Source organism: Choloepus didactylus, chromosome 27, assembly GCF_015220235.1.
Source record: "Choloepus didactylus isolate mChoDid1 chromosome 27, mChoDid1.pri, whole genome shotgun sequence".
In the NCBI taxonomy this organism is placed as follows: Eukaryota; Metazoa; Chordata; class Mammalia; order Pilosa; family Megalonychidae; genus Choloepus; species Choloepus didactylus.
This window is the reverse complement of record NC_051333.1, coordinates 21,060,358-21,083,304: the sequence shown is the minus strand read 5'-3', so window position 1 is coordinate 21,083,304 and position 22,947 is coordinate 21,060,358. Positions and strand designations below refer to the sequence as shown.

Here is a 22,947-nt window from a genome sequence, read left to right as displayed (position 1 = left end):
AGAAGAGCAAAATAAATGCAAGGCAAACAGCCAAAAGGAAAAATAAAATCAGAGCAGAAATCAATGAAGTTGGAAAGAGAAAACCATAGAGAAAATAGATGAAACCAAAAGCTGGTCCTTTAAAATAATCAATAAAATTGATAAACCTCTAGCAAGACAGACTAAGAAAAAAGAGAGAAGGTACAAATTACCTATTTCAGTTTGCTAATGCTGCTGGAATGCAAAACACCAGAAGTGGATCAGCTTTTATAAAGGGGGTTTATTTGGTTGCAAAGTTACAATTTTAAGGCTATAAAGTGTCCAAGGTAAATCACCAACAATCGGGTACCTTCACTGGAGGATGGCCAATGGTGTCTGGAAAACCTCTGTTAGCTGGGAAGGCACGTGGCTGGCGTCTGCTCCAAAGTTCTGGTTTCAAAATGGCTTTCTCCCAGGACGTTCCTCTCTAGGCTGCAGTTCCTCAAAAATGTCTTAGTTGCTCCCGGGGCGTTTTTCCTCTCTTAGCTTCTCCGGAGACGATGCATGAGAAAAGTAATGTAGTATATACAAGGACAGGCCAATTTCTCATTAGAAACCATAGAGGCAAGAAGGCATTGGATTGGAGTACTTAAAGTGCTGAAAGAAAATAATTGCCAAACAGTAATTTTATATCTGGCAAGACAGTCCCAGATAATCAAAAGCTGAGGGAGCTCATCACCACTAGACCTGCCCTACAAGCAATTCTAAAGGGAGTTGTTGAGACTGAAAGAAAAACACATTACACAGTGGCTCAAAGCAGCCTATAAAAATAGAGACATGCAGTAAAGGTAACCATTTGGGTAATTATAATGCCAGAAATATTGCACTGTATTTTTTTTTTTTATGTAACACCACTTCTTACTTCCTACATGTGCTAAAATGCAAATGTATAAAAAGTAATGATAAATCTATGGCTCTGAACATACAATTTACAAAGATACAATTTGTAACAAGTACAAAAAAGTCAGGGTTAGAGGGATATAGGAACAGTGTATGTGTATGCTACTGAAGTCAAGTTGGTATCAAATCAAGTATGATTGTTATATATTTAGGATGTTAAATGCTAACCCCATGGTAACCACAAGAAATTATATGAAACATATATCCAGACAGAAATGAGAAGGCACTCAATACGGTACAATACAAAAAATCAAATAAATATGAAAGGAGACATTAATGGAAGAACTGAGGGACAAAAAATGCATAAGATTTACAAAGACTAAATATAAAAATGTCAGAAGAAAGTCCTGCATTATCAGTAGTGACTTTAAATGTAAATGGATTAAACTCTCCAGTCAAAAGGCAGAGATTGACAGAATGGACAGTAAAGAATGACCCAACTATATACTGTCTAATAGAGATTCACCTTAAATTCAAAGACATAAATAGTTTGAATAATAAAGGATGGAAAAAATATACCATGCAAATAGTAACCAAAAGAGAGCTGGGGTAGCTATACTAATATCAGATATAATTAACTTTAAGTCAAAAACAGTTACAAGAAACAAAGGCAGCCATTATACTGATAGATGGGGTCAAGTCAACAGACATAGCAATTATAAATGTATATGCACCTATCAGCAGAGCCCCAAAATGCATGAAACAAATACTGAAGGGAGAAATTGATGGTTCTATAGTAATAGTAGGAGACTTTAACACAGCACTTTCAATAACAGATAGAACATCTAGGCAGATTTATAAGGAAAAACAAGACTTGAACAATACTCTAACTAGACCTAACAGAAATATGTAGAATACTTCATCCAGCAACAGCAGAATACACATTCTTCTCCAATGCACATGGATCATTCTCCAGGATGGACCATATCTTAAGTCACAAAACAAGTCTCAATAAATTCAAAAATATTCAAATCATACAATGTATCATCTCTGATCATAGTGGAATGAAGCGAGAAATCAATAATAGAGGGAGAAATGGAAAATTCACAAATATGTGGAAATTACTCTTAAACAACCAATAAATTAAAGAAGAATTCAAAGCAACAGTAATCAAAACAGCATGGTACTGGAACAAGGACAGATATACAGAACAATGAAATTGAATTGAGAGCTCAGAAATCAACCCTCACATTTATGGCTGATTTTTGACAAGAGTGCAAAGACCACTCAATTGGTAAAGAATAGTCTCTTCAACAAATGGTGATGGGAAAACCAAATCCCTGTTTTCAAAAGAATGAAGATGGACCCCTACCTCACACATATACAAAAATCATCTCAAAATGTATCAAAGACCTAAATTATAGCCAGAGCTATAAAATTCCTGGACACACAGGGAAGCATCTTCAGGACTTTGTGTTAGGCAGTGGATTCTTAGACTTTATACCAAAAGCACAAGCAACAAAAGGAAAACCATGTAAGTGGGACCACATCAAAATTAAGAATTTTTGTGCCTAAAAGTATTTTACCATGAAAGTAAAATGACAACCTACACTACGGGAGAAAATATTTGGAAACCATATATCCAATAAGGGTTTACTATCCAGAATAGATAAAGAAATCCTTCAATTCATAAACAAAAAGACAAACAACCCAATTTAAAAAGGGCAAAAGACTTGAATAGACATTTCTCCAAAGAATATACAAATGTCAAAAAGAACATGAAAAGATGTTCAACATCATTAACCATCAGGGAAATGCAAATCAAAACCACAGTGAGATACCACTTCACATCCACTGGAATGGGTACTATTTAATAAAATGGAAAATTACAAGGGTTGGAGAGGATGTGGAGAAATAGAACACTCATTCATTGCTAGTGGGAATGTAAAATGGTGCAACCACTGTGGAAGACAGTTTGGCAGTTCCTCAGAAAGTTAAGCATGGAATTACCACATGACCAGGCAATAACACTTCTAGATATATAACCAAAAGAATTGAAAGCAGGGACTAAAACAGATATTTACACAACTGATGTTCATAATGGCATTATTCACAATTGCCAAAAGAGGGAAGCAACCCAAGTGTCCATCAACAGATGAATGGATAAACAAAATGTGGTAAATATACACACAATGGACTATTACTCAGTTGTAAAAAGGAATAAAGTTCTGATGCATGCAACAACATGGATGAACCTTGAAGACATCATATTGAGTGAAATAAGCTGGACACCAAAGGACAAATATTGTATGATCTCAGATATGAACTAATTACAATAAAAAAACTCAAAGAGTCAGAAACTAGAATATAGGTTACAAGAGGCTATGGTGGGGGTAAGGAAATGGGAGTTAACGTTTAAAATGTACATAGTTTATATGTGGATCAATGGAAAAGTTTTAGTAATGGATGGTAGCGATGGTAGCACATTATGAATGGAATTAAGAGCACTGACATATTTGAATGCGGTTACAAGGGGAAACTTCAGATTATATATAGGTACTAGAATAAAATTCTTTAAAAAATCCATGGATCTTCACAACACAAACAGTGAACACTAAGTAAAACCATGGACTATAAATAAAATTTGCTTTCATCAATCATAAAAATGTGCTTTCTTCAATTGAACAAATGTACCACATCAAAGTAAGGTGTTGATAATAGGGTGGTATATGGGAATCCTAGATATTATGTATGATTGTTCCATAAACACACAAAATCTCTAACAAAAAAAAAAGTAGCTTATTTGCAATGGGTTCACACCCACAGGAATGGATTAAGATTAAGAACATGTTTTTCTGGGGTATGTATAACACCAAGCCACCATACTTTAGATTACAAATTATTAGAGAAGATTTCTTCTTTTAACTCCACCCAGAGCCCAAGTTGAGAAAAATGTTTCCTTTTTGGGTCATCACTTTTAATTGTGCAGATATTTTCCTAGATCACTAAGTATAACCCTGTAGGGTTTCCAGTTTTATATGGGCCCTCTGTTCAAACTCCTCGTCTTTCACAGCCCTTGTTTCCTGACCTTTGCAAGCAGCAGGTAAATCTCAAGGCTACAGATGACTGACAATTATCAAACAACTTTAGATGGCTACTTTATAGCAAAAGAATCCCAGTATATACAATCTATCACATTGCTGGAAATAGATACGGCCATCCTTCTTTTCACTTTCTCTAGCTTTCAATTGCAGAACTGCTGAGTGAGCTGAGTGGGACAAAATCACCTTCCTACATGAGAATGTAGCATTGGGGAAAGAGGATTTGATCCACAATCTTTTTTTTTTCTCTCTAACCTTACAAGGATCTAATTAAACCTACAGTCACTTGTAATGAAGAACCGTTTATCTGAAGTTCGACAAATCCTACCATATGATTTCATGTTTTTAACATTACATTCAAGCAAAATTAAATATTAAGGGCCTTAATTTTAAATAGCATGTACAATATGATCCAATTTAGTAAAAATATCCCTGCCTATCTACTCTTGTATTTGTGTATATGCATAAAAGTGGAATGGAATAATGTTCACTGGATATTTTTAAAACTCATTTTTTGACGGTGGGATTTCGGCTGACTTTTTACATTTTTCTTTGTATTTTTCTATATTGCTTTATTTTTAAAATGAGTACTCATCTTTGTTCAAAACCAAATGAGAGCATTTTTCTTTTTTTAAAAAATACTGTCTCCAGTTAAAATGACAGTTTGATATACATATATCTAATTTTACTCTCCCTAAACCTCAATAAAATTATAATAAAGACATTTTCTCAAAAAAAAAAAAAAAAAAGACATAAACGCTCAAGAACAGGAAGAGTAACTGCAGAGACAATAGCAACAAACTTGGAAGTTGGAAAGCAGGTGGATGAATGATTTAGCAGACCCAAGAATGCCAGATTCTAAACTGAGACCTGACCTAATCTACACATGCTACCTTCAAAATCCCTTTATCTGTGCAAATCCCACTAATTCCTCAAGGACCTTTTCCTTTTGAACATCTCCAATATTCCAGCTCAATCTCAGTTCACTCTGAAATCCTATTTCTGTGGCCCAAATAGTAATAGAAGCCACCACCTACTGAGAGCAGTTACAAAGTGTCCCAGCATTATTCCAAGTCTTTATAAAATGGATAGACTTTAGCATTCAGTGATACTCAAGTTGTTTCATACTGTTCTATATTATTTCCCTAATATAAGTATCCGTTTCCTGAAAGGAGAATTTCTATTTTATCCAGCTCTAAAATTTTTCACGTACCAGACTCCAAATAAGTATTCAATAAATATCTAAGTGTATCAGTTCATAGACTTAAACACCTACTTATTTTGGTTAAAACCAGCTAACTAATGTCCAATTCACAACCAAAACTAAAGGGATCATACTTCTGTTGACATTTTAGGCCCTGCCATCAAATATTTTTCAGTTGTCCTAAAGGACAGCAGGTGGCACATAAGAGACCCATCTATCCATTTACAGCAGGGTGACCTGCCTATTTTAGCATTTAGCAATCAGACTTCTAAATAGCAATAAACCCCATGCTGAGTAGGCAACAGATGAAAAAAAAAAAGAGATGCCTTTTATGGCACTTCACGATAATGGCTTTATTGCCAAAAGCCATATTAGCAGAAGATGGAAGATTCAATTTATAGAATCTCCTGACTGTCTGCATGTTCAGAAACAGTCTGTTTAAGCCTGAGAAGAGATCAGTGCCTGTGGAAAATGTATGTGAAGGGCAACCCATAATGCTACTCTGCTATGCCAAGCCAAAAGGGGGCAAAACTAACCAAATGAATTAGTGCATCCTTCTCTAAACTTCATAGTGAAATTGAAGCATTAAGAATTAGGACCACCCCAACCACCTCACTCACTGTGATGATCTAAAAGTCACTTAAGACAATTCAGAGAAATACCAGGAAAACGTCCTTCTTTTTGAGACAACAAAAACAGATGGAAAACTGCTAAAATGGCTCAAGTATGTGGCACTTTTACAACATTTATGTGGCTCTTTTAAAAATCAGCTTTAATTGACTTTTTGCTTCCCATGTCCTAGTTCTGTCAAAACTCTTCTGGTTTTTTTTTTGGGATTTAATTTGGAGAACAAACCATTCAGAATATACCCATAATTACTATAATTCAGAAAAAAAAATGTACCCCTCCTCAAGTCCCTGCCAAAAAAAAAAAAAGAAAGAGAGAAGCAGCAGCTGGAAAAATATAAATAAAACTCATTTCAAAGACGGCATTAAAAACAAAACAACACATGAATTAAACTGACAACACTTCGTCTCAAAATCTAAAATGATGACATCACTAAGCAAGAAGAAATGAAAAACCATTATTTTGGGAATAGATGAGCTGAAAAAGAAAACTAGGCAAAATATTGTAAAATATGGCTCTAAAAGGCTGGTCAAAGAAAGCAAATGTAATGATATCATTGGGAATTTTATCTGAGGAAGCAAGACATAAATGAGATGGGAGATGGACCATCATGTGCATATTTCAAAGTAGGAGGTCAAGAAACCCTCACTCATAGGTAGATCAGAAAAGGGTCAAGAATTGGACATTAAAAAGAGGATTTTATGACAGGAATTGCTTTGGGGTGAGCTGCACCGAAAGTTATACTTGGGTGAAGTACACATCCGCTTCCACCCCAAGCCTAGTGAGACATCACGGGGGCCAGCTGGGAGCTCAGGGTGACCACACAGAGGGTGGGGCTGGGTGCCAGGCTGGGGCAGCGGAGCACAGGGCAGCCGTGAGGAAAACAAGTACGTCTCCTCGGAGGTAGCTGGTCGGTCAAAGGCTGGGCAGGGACATCTGAGAAAGGATTCGGCCCCAGACGGCAGCTTTCTGAGCAAGTAGTCTGGGCAGCAGGAAGAGGCTGTGGGGCAGGGTTGAAGCTAACGGGGGATCAAAAGGGCCAGGAGAGGAGAGAGTGAGAGGGGGAAGAAAGGAAAGCTCCACAGAACTATGGAAGTGTTTGCAAAAGGAATTTGCTAGGTCCAAGCAGGCCAAGGTCACCTTCTAAAAATATCAGTCAAATGGCAGGGAGGGGGATGAGATACTAGACAGGAAAAGGGAGGAGGAATTTGCACATGTGTGCACACACACACCTCAGCTCAAGGTCAGGGGCAAATATTTAACTTAAATCAAGCTCATAGATTTGATTATTATTCAGGACTCAGCATTTTAAATTACTGAATTGAGACTGTGGTATCAGGACTGGGCAGAAACACACCGAACTGTTAGTAGCTATTACCTCCGAGAAATGGAGGAATGCACGAGGAAGAAAGGTGAAGAGGTTTGCTTTTTATTTTATTGCTGACATTTCTTTTTATCATGTGTTGCTTTTGTGACTTTTTAAAAAGGTAACCATAAAGAAAATGGAGTCTTTACCAAGTTTAATTGATAAACTTTAAACCTGTAAATTCTATCTCCAATAAAGAGACACTGCCTGGTTCTTTTAAGCCCAGTAATTTGCAGGATTATATTCTTCTTGCATGCTTACACAGAAGTTAAATGCAGTATTCATGTCAAAAGAAGATAATTTACTAAATAATTTAAAGAAAATGTCATTCAGTCAGAGGTTTAAAGAGCCAGACCCTGAAAAATGAGTGTGCAAAGAGGAGGAAAAAAAATTCACTTGCCCAGGTTTGGGGAGGGGAGGTAATTGAAAAGCAAGTGCAGCTGTAGTAGGTTAACAGAAGCCGCCTGATAGTTGAGTGGCTCAAATGAGCCTCCAACTCCCTGTCTAATCTCAAGAATACCACTAAACCTTTTCATCTCCCTAAGAAAAATAAGGAAATTAACATACTTCTGCCCCAAATCCTGAATATCAGAGCTGAAGGCAGCCTTGATACTCGCTGTATTTACTTGCTTTATTCTATACATGAGGGACCATGAAAGGCATGTTGTGAAAATAAAAGCAAGAATGGCAGTTCTATAAATTTTTAGAAGGTGGAAGCAATGGATTTAGAAAGCAAAGAAACAAAAAGCCTTTCTCCTTCTTTATGGACAAATTTGACTTTGGGTTAACACTCTAGCTCCGTCCCCCTGGAAACCTGCTCAAGGTGGAATGTCAGCTGGGTTAATGGGCTGTCACTGGAAGGGAAGGGGACAAAGAGGATGGCCCCTGGAGTGAGTAAATGGTGCCACGTTTGGTTAATTTGGCTCTTTTGAGCCTAAATTTCTGGTTAGACCTAAGAAGACCCCCAAGACAGGGGCTTATAACAAAAAGCACTATATAAATTTAAAATATGAATATACTGTAGTCACTTTATCATTACCTTTTCCTCTCTCTTTTTAATGTCAAATAAACATTTAGAAACAAAAACCTTGTAACCACCACCAAGGTCAACAAATAGAAGTTTACCAGCCATGCATAAATCCTTCTATATGCCTTATCCCAGTGTCAACCCCCTCCCAGTCACCAAAAGTGTATTTTATCACTAACCATGCATCCTTAGACATATAGTCTTGATCTTTAAAAAATTTTTTTTGATACATCTTTTGGGTATCTCTTAATTTTACAGGTTTCCCCTCCATCCCTTTCATTTCATTACAGTTTATCTGTTGACAAACCTCAGCATTTGACCTTTAGTTTCTCACGTTCTGGTTTTGTTGAGTGATACTCTCAGTGCAGTTCAACATGTTCATCTGTATTTCCTGTGAATTGGCAACTAGTTCAAACTTAAGTTTGATCCTTTTGGCAAGACCATAAGGTGTTATTTAGTTCTTCCATGAGGAGACACTTTGAAGTCTGGTGACCTCCTTTTGTGTGATATGAGCAGCTGTCAATGTACCACGCCTAAATCCATTAAAATGGTGATATTCTAAATGTCGTGTTTTTCTTTGAACTTTTTATTCTGAAATTTCAAATTTCAAACTTACAGGCCAGTTGCAAAAATAATACAAAACCCATACAGAGAATTCTAGCATACACCACCACCATCTCCAGATACCCAGGTCCACTGCTTTTAATATTTTGCCACATTTGCCATAAAATTCTATCAATCTATCCATCCATCTGTTGATCTATTTTCTGAACATTTGAGGGTAAGTTTTATACATCATGCTCCTTGATCACATATACTTTCAATACATTTCTTAAGAACAAGAATATTCACTTATGCTACCACTTTAAGTGCAATTATCAAGTTCAAAAAATTTAACATGGAAATAAAGATTTGAGATTTCCTGGCTCTGTTCCCCTCCCTCACTTTGATCTGGAACTTTTCTGTCCCTCCTATGTATTGTCCCCACTCTGCTAAATTCAATTTCCATTCCCAGCAGTTTCTTCTCAGTGTGGGGCCCTGACCAGGAAGGGACAATTTCAGACAGTCCTTAGAGGTTAGTCAACTGCAGCCCCTCCAGTCCTTTACTGCAGCCCACTCATGATGTGGAGAAGGTGAAGCAGCTCCCGGTTCCAGCTGCTGTTCTCAAACTGGCTCACTGCCCTTTCCAGTGAGCAACTGTTGGCTATTTTGGGATACACCTGTTCTCAAGTCTATCAAATGCCCTGTTGCTTCTCTCTGCCTTCATCTGCACAGGCACTGATATCCAAAGGCTCTATGGCTGTGGTTGGTCTGTCTTCACCCTTTAGAATTTGGGGGTCTGTAGGGATACCTTGACACTAGTTTTGTTGTAAATGTCTTCCATGAGTTTTCGGTTTTGCCTTTTAGTGCTCTGTTTTTATGTGTAAATTTGAAGAGACTGGAAAACTCTGCCAACCACTGCTGCCATCATCTTCCCAGAATCTCTTATTGTTTCTACCTTAATATGTCCATGCAAACAGCTAATACGAACACCAGATAACAAGATGGGTCTACCTGATGCATTTATAATATCAATACAAGAAGTTGGTGGGGGGGGGCTAAAATTTCCAAGTATTTATACCTACAAATCTCTAGGTAATATATACAAATTACCTAAAATCTCCATTAATACACCTAAGACCTAAAGAACTGTCCTTCCAATTTTTATCAAAACTCCAAGGTGTGTGTTTTTTAAGGCACTTAATTTCTACATTTACTTCAATGCCTCTATAAAAGGCTCACATTTATTTTTATTTATGCCTTAATTCTATCACCTGTGTAATAAGGGTAGCATTTTAAAACATTAAAGTAGTATAATTTTTATTCCCTTGTGAGTCATACTGTACCAAGCAGGCAAAGCTGAGAGATTCAGGCAAGGAGTCAGTGGCAAAGCTGAGAACAAAGAGGTCCCAATTCAGCTTTCCATCTCAAAACTAGCTTTTTGGGGGCCACAGAAGACCAATGTCCCGAAGGCTGAATTTTCTCAAGAAAGGCCCCTTCCATAGTCAATTCCAAAGTTTCCCTAAAAATATCCGTAATCCAGGCTGGAAGGACTTACCCCAGAAAAGAACACTTGCTGAGATAGAGCAGAAGCAACCTGTGAGATGAAGGAAGGTCATCTCAGGAGAGAAGGGAGAGGCGCCAAGGGTGCAGAAGAAGTTCAGAGGGGACTTGTTATGACAAAAGCAGAGCCAGTGACTCCTGTAAATTCATGATCCCAGGCAGGTGTGTGGGTGCAGGAGGAGTGAAACAGGAAGACAGAAGGGCCAATTCACCGGTGCTTGTTAAGCTGGCCACACCTCAGACACATGGCTCATTTCCACGGGACCACCTGGGGAGCCTGATCAAATGTGTCTCAGAAGCAAAACACCACCACCTCCCCCACTGGAAAGAAAGGTTAAGGGTTAACCTGGGGTGGAAGGTTGCCCTGGAGGGTACTATCTCCCCTACACTTCCAGGGTGCCCCTGTGTGAGTGCTGAGTGGGTAGTGACGGGCATCTCATGTCCCAGCATCAGAGGCCTCAGGACAGGAAATGCAGAGGCTGCGAGGAGGTGCTGACGTGTTTCACCTGTGCCAAACGGTCAACGCCTGTGCAGAACTAATGGCTGCAGCAGCAACATCTACAATAAGAGGTAGGTGCACAGGCAGCACCCAATGCAGGACCCAAAAGGTTCTTGCTAGAGTGAAACTGAAAATTTTAATGAGATTTCTTCCATTATGATGTGATTAACCACTGTCTACAAGAAGTGAGGATATGTACACTCTGTTGACACCAGATTTTTATTCATTTCACAAGCAATAAAGGACCTGTAAGAGCTAGATAGATATAAAAAAAATTCTTTATTAGTCAACTTCATAGAGAGCAAGGCTGCCCCTGCTCTGATCAGAGATTCACTTCTTCCAGACCCTATGTGATCTGCAGTTCACCCTAGGTTTCCTCTGCCTTCCCAGCACTGTGTTAGCTCTGCTGCAGATGGACACACACCAGCAGCTTCAGCTGCTCCCCAACCTTGCCATGAAATGAAGAGTGATTCTTCTTGTTAGATGGCATCAGCCTCACCAGAACCAGAGGGGCCAGGAGTAGCGCCCAGCAGGCTTCTTACGTTATCTATAAACACTAGCAGGCTGTCCTTTGACCCACACCCGGCCTCCTTCAAGACCGATTCAGGAGTCCTTTTTCACAGTATCCCAGAATCAACAATGTCATAACCTAATCTCTATAGCTTAATGTGAGTTTTTAATATCCTCTCATCCTTCAGTATCCTCTTCAATCAGGATGATGTTCTTCTTACAATACTGTTTCTCTATCTTGTCACTGACCCTAATATAATGAAAATATGCGTCTCCTTAACTCTAAGTCCTTCAGGTCAGTAATAATGTCTTCATCATCTGTGCACCCCCAGAACACAGCACGCAGAATCACTCAATAAATTTTAAACTGAAATTTAGTTAAGTTTTATCCTTCTAGTCCTGGAAATATCTGAAGCATGGTTAGCTTTTGGTGACCCTGTATTTAAAATATTAGTTTCAGGCCCAGATGGCAGGCTTCCTTTTATAGTCTGGGGGTCCTTTCCTTGGTTCAGCATTTCATTAAGCTTTGGATTGGCAGGCTCAGGCCAGGATCTGAAGACAAGAACTGACATCTATCGGGTGCTTACCATGCACCAAGACATCTACTGGGTACTTACTGTATGCTAGACACTGCTCTACATTCTCTACATGTTTCAACTCATCAATACCCTCTTTATCATCTCCATTGTATAGCATTGAAAATGAAAGAACACAGAAGTTAAACAACCTACTCAAGGTCCTGCAGCTTTTATTTCCTGCATTTAAAATGATTTTTGGCCATTTCCGCTCTGACGCCTGAATCACATAAGCACTTTGTGCTCCTCTTTCATGCTGTCTTGGATCCTCAAACTTTCTGTGGTTTCACACCTCCCATTTCCAATACAGACTGTCTCCTTTTTGAGAAATCAGAACCATAAAAAAATAATTATGGTTCTTGCTAACCTGATTACAGGCCCCACTGCCTGTCACAAGGGATAGTTCCTCCTGGTTGGTGGAGACTGAGCTTTCATTGCATGTGAATGGCAGTCACTGTGTGTAGAGTACAGGTACAGGGAAACCTGTGTTCTTGGAGCTTGGAAACATGCTCCAAACAAATGAACACACAAATAATACAAGACCTTGAATAAGACAGACAACATGCCGGGAGAGCACAGAGAAGGAAAAAACATTTGGACAGACAGAAAAGAAAGCAGACAGCATTTCAGGTAGGGACACCAACTTTAGAAAAGACACAGAAGTGGGACCACAAATGCTGTTATTGTTATTCCAATTGTAGGCTTGGTGAGTACCATTTGGGAGGGAAATGACAGCAGGGATTGCAACAAGTACTTTAAAAAAAATACTCAACATCAACTTAGACCAGGGGTTGGCAAACTACACCCTTTGGGCCAAATCCTGCCCTCTGCCTATTTTTACAAACATAGTGGTATTGAACAGCCATACCAATTCATTTATGACTTACGGCTGTTATCGTACTTCAACAGCAGAGCTGAGTGGTTGTGACAGAGACCACATGGCCTGCAAAGCCTAAATTATTATTCGGCCTTTCACTGAAAAAGTTTGCCATCCTTGGTTTAGAATATCAACCTCCCTCCATCGCCAAAAAAAAAAAAGAAAACCTAAGAAAGCCAACTCATTAGCACTATAGTAAACTATACTAAAAAGTTTATCTAAAACTTAAAAGAAATTCAAGATAACCAAGTTAATTGTGTTCTTGAAAAAGGTATCAAAGATGACAATCTGGAAAAAACTGATATTATAGACTCAAAGTGACTACTTCCCACATGTTTTTAAAGATTCTAAAACTCACTCTAATTTATCTAAATTCTACGGTTATGGGACTGAGACTTCCAGAGGATTCTGGATTTCAACAACCAAATTCTCTCTTTTATTCTTATCAATATATAAAAAAATATTTAGCAGTTGTCCGTATGCTATTTGTTAAGTACATGTTAAATAAAAGAAAACATGTACGATCCATAGATGTGAAATAGCTGTAAATAAGAATTCAGTTTCAAATGTTTTACAGAGATAAAAATGACAAAATGAAAATGCATTAAAGCCAATGTCATCTTACCAAAAATGTCACCAAGCAAGACAATTCCCCATCTCCCCAAAATGATGATGACATGAGCATGTGAGGGCCGACAGATGCTTAGGTATTTATAGTAGGGGGAAGACATGATGGTCATAGAGTTAAGTAGAAACTGCCTGGATGAGGAGACACAGGTCTTAGGCTTAGCTCTTTGCCAGGAATGAGTCATGTATCTGAGCACATGGCACTGAACCACCGTGGGTCTCAGCTTCTCCGATGAAGGAATTCTGCTAGCTTATCTCTTAGGGCTTTCCCATTTTGGGATTCATGAAAATTAAAAGAACATTCAAATATATTTTAGAACAGGGGACACTTTTATTAGTTTAGTGACCATAAACAAAGGAAATCCTTTCACAGCTAATTTTTTTTGTGTTGTTTACAGTATTTTAGTAGACTTTTTATACTTGAAGTTACTTCGTGTGAGACAGAATATTATCTAGACTTCCAAGAACCCTAATGCATTGGACCCTCCCAGATCAGAAAGAAAACTGTAGAGCAAGAGAAAGGAATAAACACAGAAGTCCCCTGAGAAGAGTAATGCGGTTAAGAAACAGCCTGTGGCCTTAAGCAGCTGTATGATCATCGTCTAACTGTGCTCACTTTGAGAATATGGCAGAAGCAGAAGCGAGGAAACTGCACGCCTACATTCCCTTCTCGGTGCTCATCAACAGCGGCAATGAAGGCTGCCCTCCAGGGAAAATTGGAATGAGATTTGGGAAATGGCACCAAGCACATCAAAACAGAATGGGAAACATGTTAAAGAAAAGCTCAATGTTACCAAAGGAGCCAAGATTATAAAAGAGGGAAGCGGACAAAGATGGTTTCTTCCATGACTCTTTCTCCTAACAGAGGAAAACATTCTGGATGCACAGATTTTTGGTTTATGAACCCCAAAAAAAAGAATAGTGGACTGATGCTGAGGGGTAGAGGATTCAGTGCCCGGAGGTAATGGGACTGCAGTGTTCAAAAATAGAAAGCTAGGAAACAAGTGTTTACGCTGCCACAAAGCAGGGCTGGGAATCAGATGGAGGGGTGTCAGATGTGCTCGTCAGAAGCTCAGATTGGAGGTTTGGTTAGGGATCTGCTCTGTAAAAAATGATGTGGCTGATTCCATCTAGAGAGAAAGTGAAGGCGGAGAACCAGACCTTGTGAGAGGAGAGTCTGCAAAGGAGCACAGGGAGGACAAATCCAGGGCAGGGAAGTAATGGGGAAGCCAAGGGAAGAAACATAAAACTGAAAGGAAAGAATCAGTAAGGAGACACCTGAAAACCACCAGAATTAGTGAAAAGATAGTTAATCATTTGTGTCTGCCAGTGGAGGGCTGCTACTAATAAGAACCAGACAGGAGAGAATGGAAGGAAAAGAGAGAGAGAAGAGGTACGTGGAACAGTGCATGCAGACAACTCTTTCCAGAATGTGGCCATGAAAGGGAGTGGAATTTGGTTCTTTAAAAATCTGGACAGAGCTGAGCTGGTTCAGCCATCAGGGAAGGACTGGCTTAAAGAAAAAAGTGGGATATATAAGAAAAGGAAGAGATTATCTGCAGCAATGTTGTTCAAAATGTGTCAGGATCCATAAGTGGATTGTAGCAGCAAATAATGGCTAACATTTTAAAAATAAAATGGAATGGATAGGGAAGAAAAAAAAAAAACAAAATAGAAAATATCAGAGAACACCCAAATAATGTGTGGCTTCCTGAAATGTGTAAAATAAGTGTAGGTGTGTACTTGCAGGCATGCACCCTGGAAGGCAATATAAAATGTGGGATTCAGTCAAAAAGTCTGGAAGTCACTGATGTAAAGGGCATTCTCAGTGAAGATGCAGGGAGGGTGTGTGGCATCCAGGGTACGAGGGAAAGAGTATGTTGAAGAGAGTAACAGCCCTTCTGTTGTAACAGGAACAAAGGAGGAGAGAATGGGATTTTCTTGTAAGCAACAAATAAAATATTTGGGGAGTCCTTCTGATTCAGTCTCTCCTCACTGTTCCCTCTTCTCTCTCTCCCCACTGTCCTCCTCTATCTCTCTCTCCATTCCTCTTAGATCCCATCCATCATTAAAGTTTGGCCATGAGGCCAGAAATGAGGAGGATGATTTAATACACAAGAAGATGAAAGTCAAATGCCAGCACCTTCTATCTGCAAGAAAATTTAGGGGAGTGGGTGGGAAGGAGAGGAGGGGACTAAAGGACTGGGAAGAAGCAGCACAGTCAACTGTAGGACCTCGGCCAAGAAACAGCTGAGGCAGTTGAACTGGCTGGAGATGCAGCCACGTTCAGAATGCAATGTTTTGAGTAAATCAGCAGAATCCAGTGATGGCAAGGCCAAGGGGCAGTGGAGGTCAGTAGAACCACAGTGCCAATGTGCAGGCAAGGTTGTACATGTGGACAATGAGGTGCTCCAGGATGCTCACAAGGCTCTGGGTGGAGAGAACCTCAACCAGATGCTGCTCAAGTCCATGGTGAACAGTCTCTGTCTTGACCTTTCTGGATAAGAGAGTTGTCTTCTGCTGGGAAAGAAGAGAGGCATTGCTCCGGAGTGCAGAGTCAGAGTGAGGATCTCCTCTTTTTAGTCCTATCTTCAACCTCAGTCTACCTATTCCTAAACCTTTTTGGGATTGTGTCATATGACTTGGGATGCTTCTTAGCTTTTCCATTCCCATCTTAAGATACAGCATTCTTATATCTGCTAAAAAGTTACCTATCATCCATGTGCTTTCTAGCTTCCAAAATTATGTTGCTGTTTTCTTCTTCCTTGTTCTTTTTGTCCTGGGGGATTTGTCTTTTTTAAAAAAAAAATCCTTTCACTATTTTGGAAGGGTTTCAGGAGGGACCCAAAGTAAATGCATATGTTGAATCCACCATCTTTACTCCTGAATTACTTTTATAATTGTAATCAACAATAATACTATATTCATTTCCACATATAAAACATGTGCTCTCCTTGGTGTGTTAATAAGATGCCCTCAGCCTCCTTCCCCAGGGCAGGCTGATGGAGTTGGCTGAAGGGTGTCCGGGCATGCAGGCAATTTGCCCTGATCCAAGCACATCCTCCTGGCCAGACCCCTGGGGACTATGTCTCTCAATGAAAGTTATCACCCACTGGGAAGAGAATCACCAAACTGTTGTATGAGCATCACGGTAGGGTGGAATCTTCAACCATTTGAACAGAAAATGTTAAAGCATCCCTTCACTGTAAAGAACACATATGTTACCCAAACAAATGATTCAAGAAAATGGCTTCATAAGATAATGTAATTCCTTCATGATTAAATAAAATGCCATCTCGTTAATCCTTCCTAAATCTTTGCTTTGCCTTAAGACACACATACAAAGAGAAATTTCATATGCTTCACCATTACATTCAGAAACCAGAAGTGTAATAAGAGATATGATAGAATTGAGGAGGAAGGAACCTTAGCTACAACCCATTTCTAATTAGGGAAACACACCACCTGGAGAGACATATAAAAATGCTTGTATCAGACCTTACGCACACCTCAGGGATAGACTTGTCAAGGACAGGGTCCAGGTGTGGGCACATTTGTCAAACTACCCAAATGGCTGTGCGAGGTATCCCCAGTAAACCACCACTTGTCTGTCCACAAGCCCATCCTAGCACGTGAGCAGAAACTTGGCAATTTACCAGAGATGGAATCTGGCAGGCCAGGCAAAAGAGGCATTGAAATCAGGCTGAAGTGTGTGCTGGTTCTCTCTATATAAACATTCCTTATTCTTTCATTAACTCACTTATTCTTTCAATAAAAATGTATTGTTATCTACTATGTCCTAATAATGACACCAACATTTATTGAGGGTTTACAATCTACCTAGCACTGTTACTGCTTTACAGATGTAATTTGATTTAATCCTCATGGCAGTGTTATGAGGTAAGTATTCCCTAATATGCCCTTTTACAGATGATCAAAGCACAGAGAGGTTAAGCAGTGTGCTTGAGGCCATACAGTCCATAACTGGTGGTACTCAAAAATAGCTCCAGAGTCTGAGCTTCTTCCTGTTAGCTGCCAATTCTCTCTCAGCTGCTTTATTTCCAGGAATTTTGCTTGTGATAAGGCAGAGAGGAAGAAAGTATGCACTGGGAGACAGGTAGGTGGCATCCCAACCTTAACACAGGGGGTAAACGCTGGAGTGAAGGTGGGCACCCAGGAGTATATAGGTGGGACCAGTGAGTTTGGTCTTGAAAAACAGAATGCAGGGGACAGGGGGCCTAGGAGCAAAAATAACAGGACAACAACATTGGAAATACCACAGATTGGTATTCTCAGTACTCTGTGAATCCAAAAAATGGATTCCAAGTTTAGTGTATATCTCAGGTGGCAGGATTTAATAGCTATTAGGGTCCCCCATTCCTCTAGGTGCAGAAATTATCTCCAAATCAGAGACTGGTCCCACCTTGGCCCTGGGACCATGTCCTCAACTGGGGGCTTCTGTGGAGTTATTGTGTGTATCTACATGGAGGACAATGGGGGGAAACTATTCTAATTCACCATCTGTCCAAAACGTTCTGCTAAGCCTGCCCACAGGGGGTCTTTGACCACAGGTCTATGATTTTTCCCATCAGAATATTACCTTGCTGTAGTAAATCCCATCTTGATACATCCAACCTTGACCTTCTGTCCTCCTCTGTCTACAGTTCTCTCTCTTCTCTACTTCACTAACAAGCTTCTCCAAAGAGTCACATCACCTTGCTCCATTTCCTTACCTCTGGGTCTTTAACCACCATATAACACATGGTAAGGTGGATTCTTTCCCCATCACCTCACCCAAATTACTCTGCTAAGTTGCATCATGGCTGTTTTGGTTTGCTAAAGCTGCCAGAAAGCAATATACCAGAAATGGATTGACTTTTATAAAGGTGATTTATTAAGTTACAAATTTACAGTTCTAAGGCCATAAAAGTGTCCAAATTAAGGCATCAACAAGAGGATACTTTCACTGAAGAAAGGCCGATGGTATCCGGAACACCTCTGTCAGCTGCAAAGGCATGTGGTTGGCTGGTCCTTTGCTGCCAGGTTGCATTGCTTTCAGCTTGTGATTGTAGTGGCTTTCTCTTTACGCATCTGTGGGTTCTCACTTAGCTTCTCTGGGGCACACTCTGAGCTTCATCTCTTAGCTTAGCACCTCCAAACATCTTTCTGTCTGCATCTCCAAGTGTCTGGGTCTGTGTCAGCTCTGAGTCCTCTCTCTTTCCCTGAACTCTCTTAAGGACTCCAGTAAACTAATTGAGACCCACCTTAAATGGGTGGGGCCATATCTCCATGGAAATAATCTAATCAAAAGGTCTCGCCCATAATTGGGTGGGTCACATCTCCATGGAAACAACCTAATCAAAATATCTGACCTACAATAGGTCTGCCCCCACAAGAATGGATTAAAAGAACAGAGTCTTTTATGGGGTACATAACAGATTCAAACCAGCACAATGGCCAATCAATTTTTTAATGCAATTTTATTGAGATATATTCACATACCAGATAATCATCCAAAGTGTACAATCAATGGTTCACGGTATCATTGTGTAGTTGTGCATTCATCACCACAATCAATTTTTGGGCATTTTCATCACTCCAAAACAATAAAAATAAGAATAAAAATAAAAAGAACACCCAAAATATCCCATACCCCTTATCCCCCCACGCCAGTCTGAATGTATTATGTCCCCCAAAACGCCATTATCTTTGATGTAATCTTGTGTGGGCAGACTTATCAGGGTTGATTAGATTGTGGTTCTTTGAGTGTTTCTGTGGAGATGCACCCCACCCAACTGTGGGTGATGACTCTGATTGGATAATTTCCATGGAGGTGTGGCCCCACCCATTCAGGGTGGGTCTAAATTAAATCACTGGAGCTATATAAATGAGCTGGCAAACAGAAGGAACTCAGTGCAGATGAGAGTGACATTTTGAAGAGGAGCTACAGCCAAGAGGGACACTTTAAAGAATGCACAGATGCTAAGGGAGTAGCTGCAGCTAAGAGACAGTTGGAAGATGGCCATTGAAAGCAGACTTTTGCTCCAGAGACGCCAAGATAGGAAAAACACCCCAACAGCAACTAAGAGTGACATTTTGGAGGAACTGAAACCTAGAGAGGAACATCCTTGGAGTAAGCCATTTTGAAACCAGAACTTTGGAGCAGATACCAGCCACATGCCTTCCCAGCTAACAGAGGTTTTTTGGATACCACTGACCATCCTCCAGTGAAGGTACCTGATTGCTGATGTGTTACATTGGACACTTTATGGCCTTAAGACTATAACTGTGTAATCAAATAAACCCCCCCTTTATAGAAGCCAATTCATTCCTGGTGTTTTGCATCCTGGCAGCATTAGCAAACTAGAACACCCCCTAATATTTATTTATTTTTTTGTCTTTATTTTCTTATTCATCTGTCCATACACTGTATAAAGGAAGTGTCAATTGCAAGGTTTCCACAGTTACACAGTCACACTTTAAAAGCTACATAGTTATACAATCATCATCAAAAATCAAGGCTACTGGATTACAGTCCAACAGTTTCAGCTATTTCCTTCTAGCTATTGTAATACACTAAAAACTAAAATGGGATATCCATATAATGCATAAGAATAACCTCCAGAATGACCTTTCATGAATGATTTCTCAGCCACTGAAACTTTGTTTCATTTCTCTTCCCCCTTTTGGTCAAGAAGGCTTTCTCAATCCCACAATGCCAGGCCCAGTCTCCTCCTCAGGAGTCACGTCCCCTGGAAGTCATGTCCCATGTAGTGGGAAGGAGAGTGAGTTTACCTGAAAAGTTGGCTTAAAGAGAGAGGCCACATCTGAGCAACAAAAGAAGTTCTCTGGGGGTGACTCTTAGGCATAATTATAAGTAGGCTTAGCCTCTCCTTTGCAGTAACAAATTTCATAAGGGCAAGCCCCAAGTTCAAGGGCTTGGCCTATTAAACTGGTAGTCCCCAATGCTTATGAGAATATCAGGATTTCCCTAGGAATAATTTTCCACATTATTCCTCAGTCCTTCAAGGGGGCTTTGCAAATCCCTTCTTATTCTCTGCCCAAATTACTCTGGGATAGATCAGCGTATCACACTAACCTGTACAAACCAACACAATCTCACTCCCTGTTCAAAGTTCCATGTAATTATGGTGTTCAGATAAACTGACCTTACAACTTAAATTAGATATTGTGCTACAGAAAATATGAATTTTGCACCAAATAAAAATCTCTTCCTTTGGTCTGTCACAGAAGTTGAGGTTTTAAAACACAGTCAATATCATCCTTTACCCTTTAGTCTGATTTGCCTTAGTCCTAACCAGATCAGCTTCATTCATATCTCTAATTCAAGTCTGATCTCTTTTTCAGCTTTTTAAAAAGTTGCTGTATGGGGTAATGCTGACTTTCATAGCTGCAAAACTCTAGCTCTGAGTCACTCTTAATTGCTGTTGGGGTGTTTTTCCTATCTTGGCGTCTCTGGAGCAAAAGTCTGCTTTCAACGGCCATCTTCCAACTGTCTCTCAGGGTTATACACAAAGAGTTCAGCAACTCAGAGTTTAGAAATAACCATAACAACTTTTCTTGCCCAATTGCTGTGGCTAGAACTTCCAGCACAATGCTGAGTAACAGTGTTGATAGTGGGCATTGTTGGTGGTTCCTCAGAAAGTTAAGTATAAAATTACCATGTGATACAGAAGTCCCATTTCTAGGTATATACTCAAAAGGAATGAAAGCAGGAAACTCAAACAGATACTTGCACTGCAATGTTCATAGCAGCATTATTCAGAATTCCCAAAAGATGGAAGCAACCCAAGTGCCCATCAACAGATGAATGCATAAACAAAGTGTGCTGTATACATACAATGGAATACTATGCAGTCATGAAAAGGAACAAGGTTGTGATACATGCAACAACATGGATGATCCTTGAAGACACTGTGTTCAGTGAAATAAGCCAGACACAAAAAGACAAATATTTTATGCACTCACTAACACGAAAACATTGGACTAAGCAAATTCAGTCAGAAACTTGAATACAGGCTATGAGGGACTGGGTAAGGGTAGGGAAGGGGGAGTTAAAGCTTAATTGGTACAAAATTTCTGTTGGGGGTGATGGAAAATGTATGGTAATGGATGATGCTGATGGTTGCACAATGTTGAGAATGTAATTAACACTATTGAATTATTTCACTGACTGTGGTTCAAGAGGGAATTTTTAGGAGAATATATATATATCTCCTGCTAAGATTACCAGAGGTCTCATGTTGTTAACTCCAACAGACCCTTTTTCCTTCATCTTGGTTGATATCTCAGCTATATTAAACTTCCATGGCACCATACTCTCCTCCTTTTCCTCCTACTCCTTTGACCACACCCAAGAGTCATTGATTTTTCTCTCTACTTTCCACCCAACCTTTAATCCATCAACAAGTTCTATCAATTCTATTTTCAAAAATCATGTCAAGTCCATCAACTTCTCTTCAGTGCCACTGCTAATGCCCTGGCATAAGCCACCATTATCTCTCACCTGGATTAGCAGAACAACCTCTTCACTGGTCTCTCTGCTTCCACAGTTGCATCCAACAATTCAGCCTCTGCAAAGCAGTCCAAGAGCTTTAAAAGAAAACCCAAATCCAATTGTGACATTCCCCTTTCTGAAAACCTATTGGCAGCCTCATGTTGCTCCAGGATAAAACGCTAAATCCTTGGCCTGAGAAGATCTGATCTCTCCTCCTGCTGACTCCTTCTAGTCACCCACATCCTTGCTGGTCTGTGCTCACCCTCACTGGCTTCCTTTCAACCTCTTCCTCGCACTCCTTCCGACCCTAAGCCTTGGCACTCACTGCTCACTCCAATGCAAGTGATCGTCTCCCAGCTTTGCTCCTGGCTACGACTCGCACATCCTTTAGGTCAGAATTTAATCGTCATTTCCTTAAGAAGGCATTCCTTGAATTTCCAATTTAAATTCAATCTTCTTTTTATATTCTGTCTAAAACCTTCTATTTTCTTGCCACAGAACTCACTATGATTACAAGGTTTTGATTAAATACAAGCTGCCCCCACTAGACTCTAGGATTTAGGAGATCTGGGATTACATCCAAACTAACTAGTCCCTTGATTTGCAGAGTCAAAATTCAGTAAATATTTGTTGGATGAATGAGCTAAATGACCTAAGGGTCTTAAAAGAAAAATTTTAAGGATGATGATAATTGACTTCAAATATATGCAACAAATATGGTAATTAATTGTTTTTTACCTTCACAGAGAAGAGGAACTAAGCTTAAAATACAGCAATTCCAATAGGGGAAGGAAACAAACAAACAAACAGACAGACAAAGGCACCCAGTGTTCTTTTTCACTTTAATTGCTCCTTTTTACTTTAATTATTGTTCTTGTTATTTTTGTGTGTGTGGTAATGAAGGTGTCAGGAATTGATTTTGATGATGATGTACAGCTATGTAATGGTACTGTGAACAATCGAAAGTTTGATTTGTTTTGTATGACTGCGTGGTATGTTAATATATCTCAATAAAATGAATATTAAAAAAATACAGCAATTCCAACATATCATAA

At 39.6% G+C, this 22,947-nt stretch overlaps 1 long non-coding RNA gene across 4 annotated transcripts in view; it reads right to left on the bottom strand.

The window, feature by feature from the left end:
* The window catches only part of LOC119521582, a 317,896-nt gene that overhangs the window by 139,662 nt on the left and 155,287 nt on the right, over positions 1 to 22,947 (bottom strand). The window contains exon 1 of one of the 4 annotated variants that reach the window (XR_005214379.1): positions 329 to 372. The exons of the other annotated variants lie outside the window; for them this stretch is intronic. This is a non-coding gene — a long non-coding RNA (uncharacterized LOC119521582). Of the gene's footprint in view, positions 1 to 328; positions 373 to 22,947 lie in introns of those variants that run through there. 4 annotated transcript variants of the gene reach the window in all.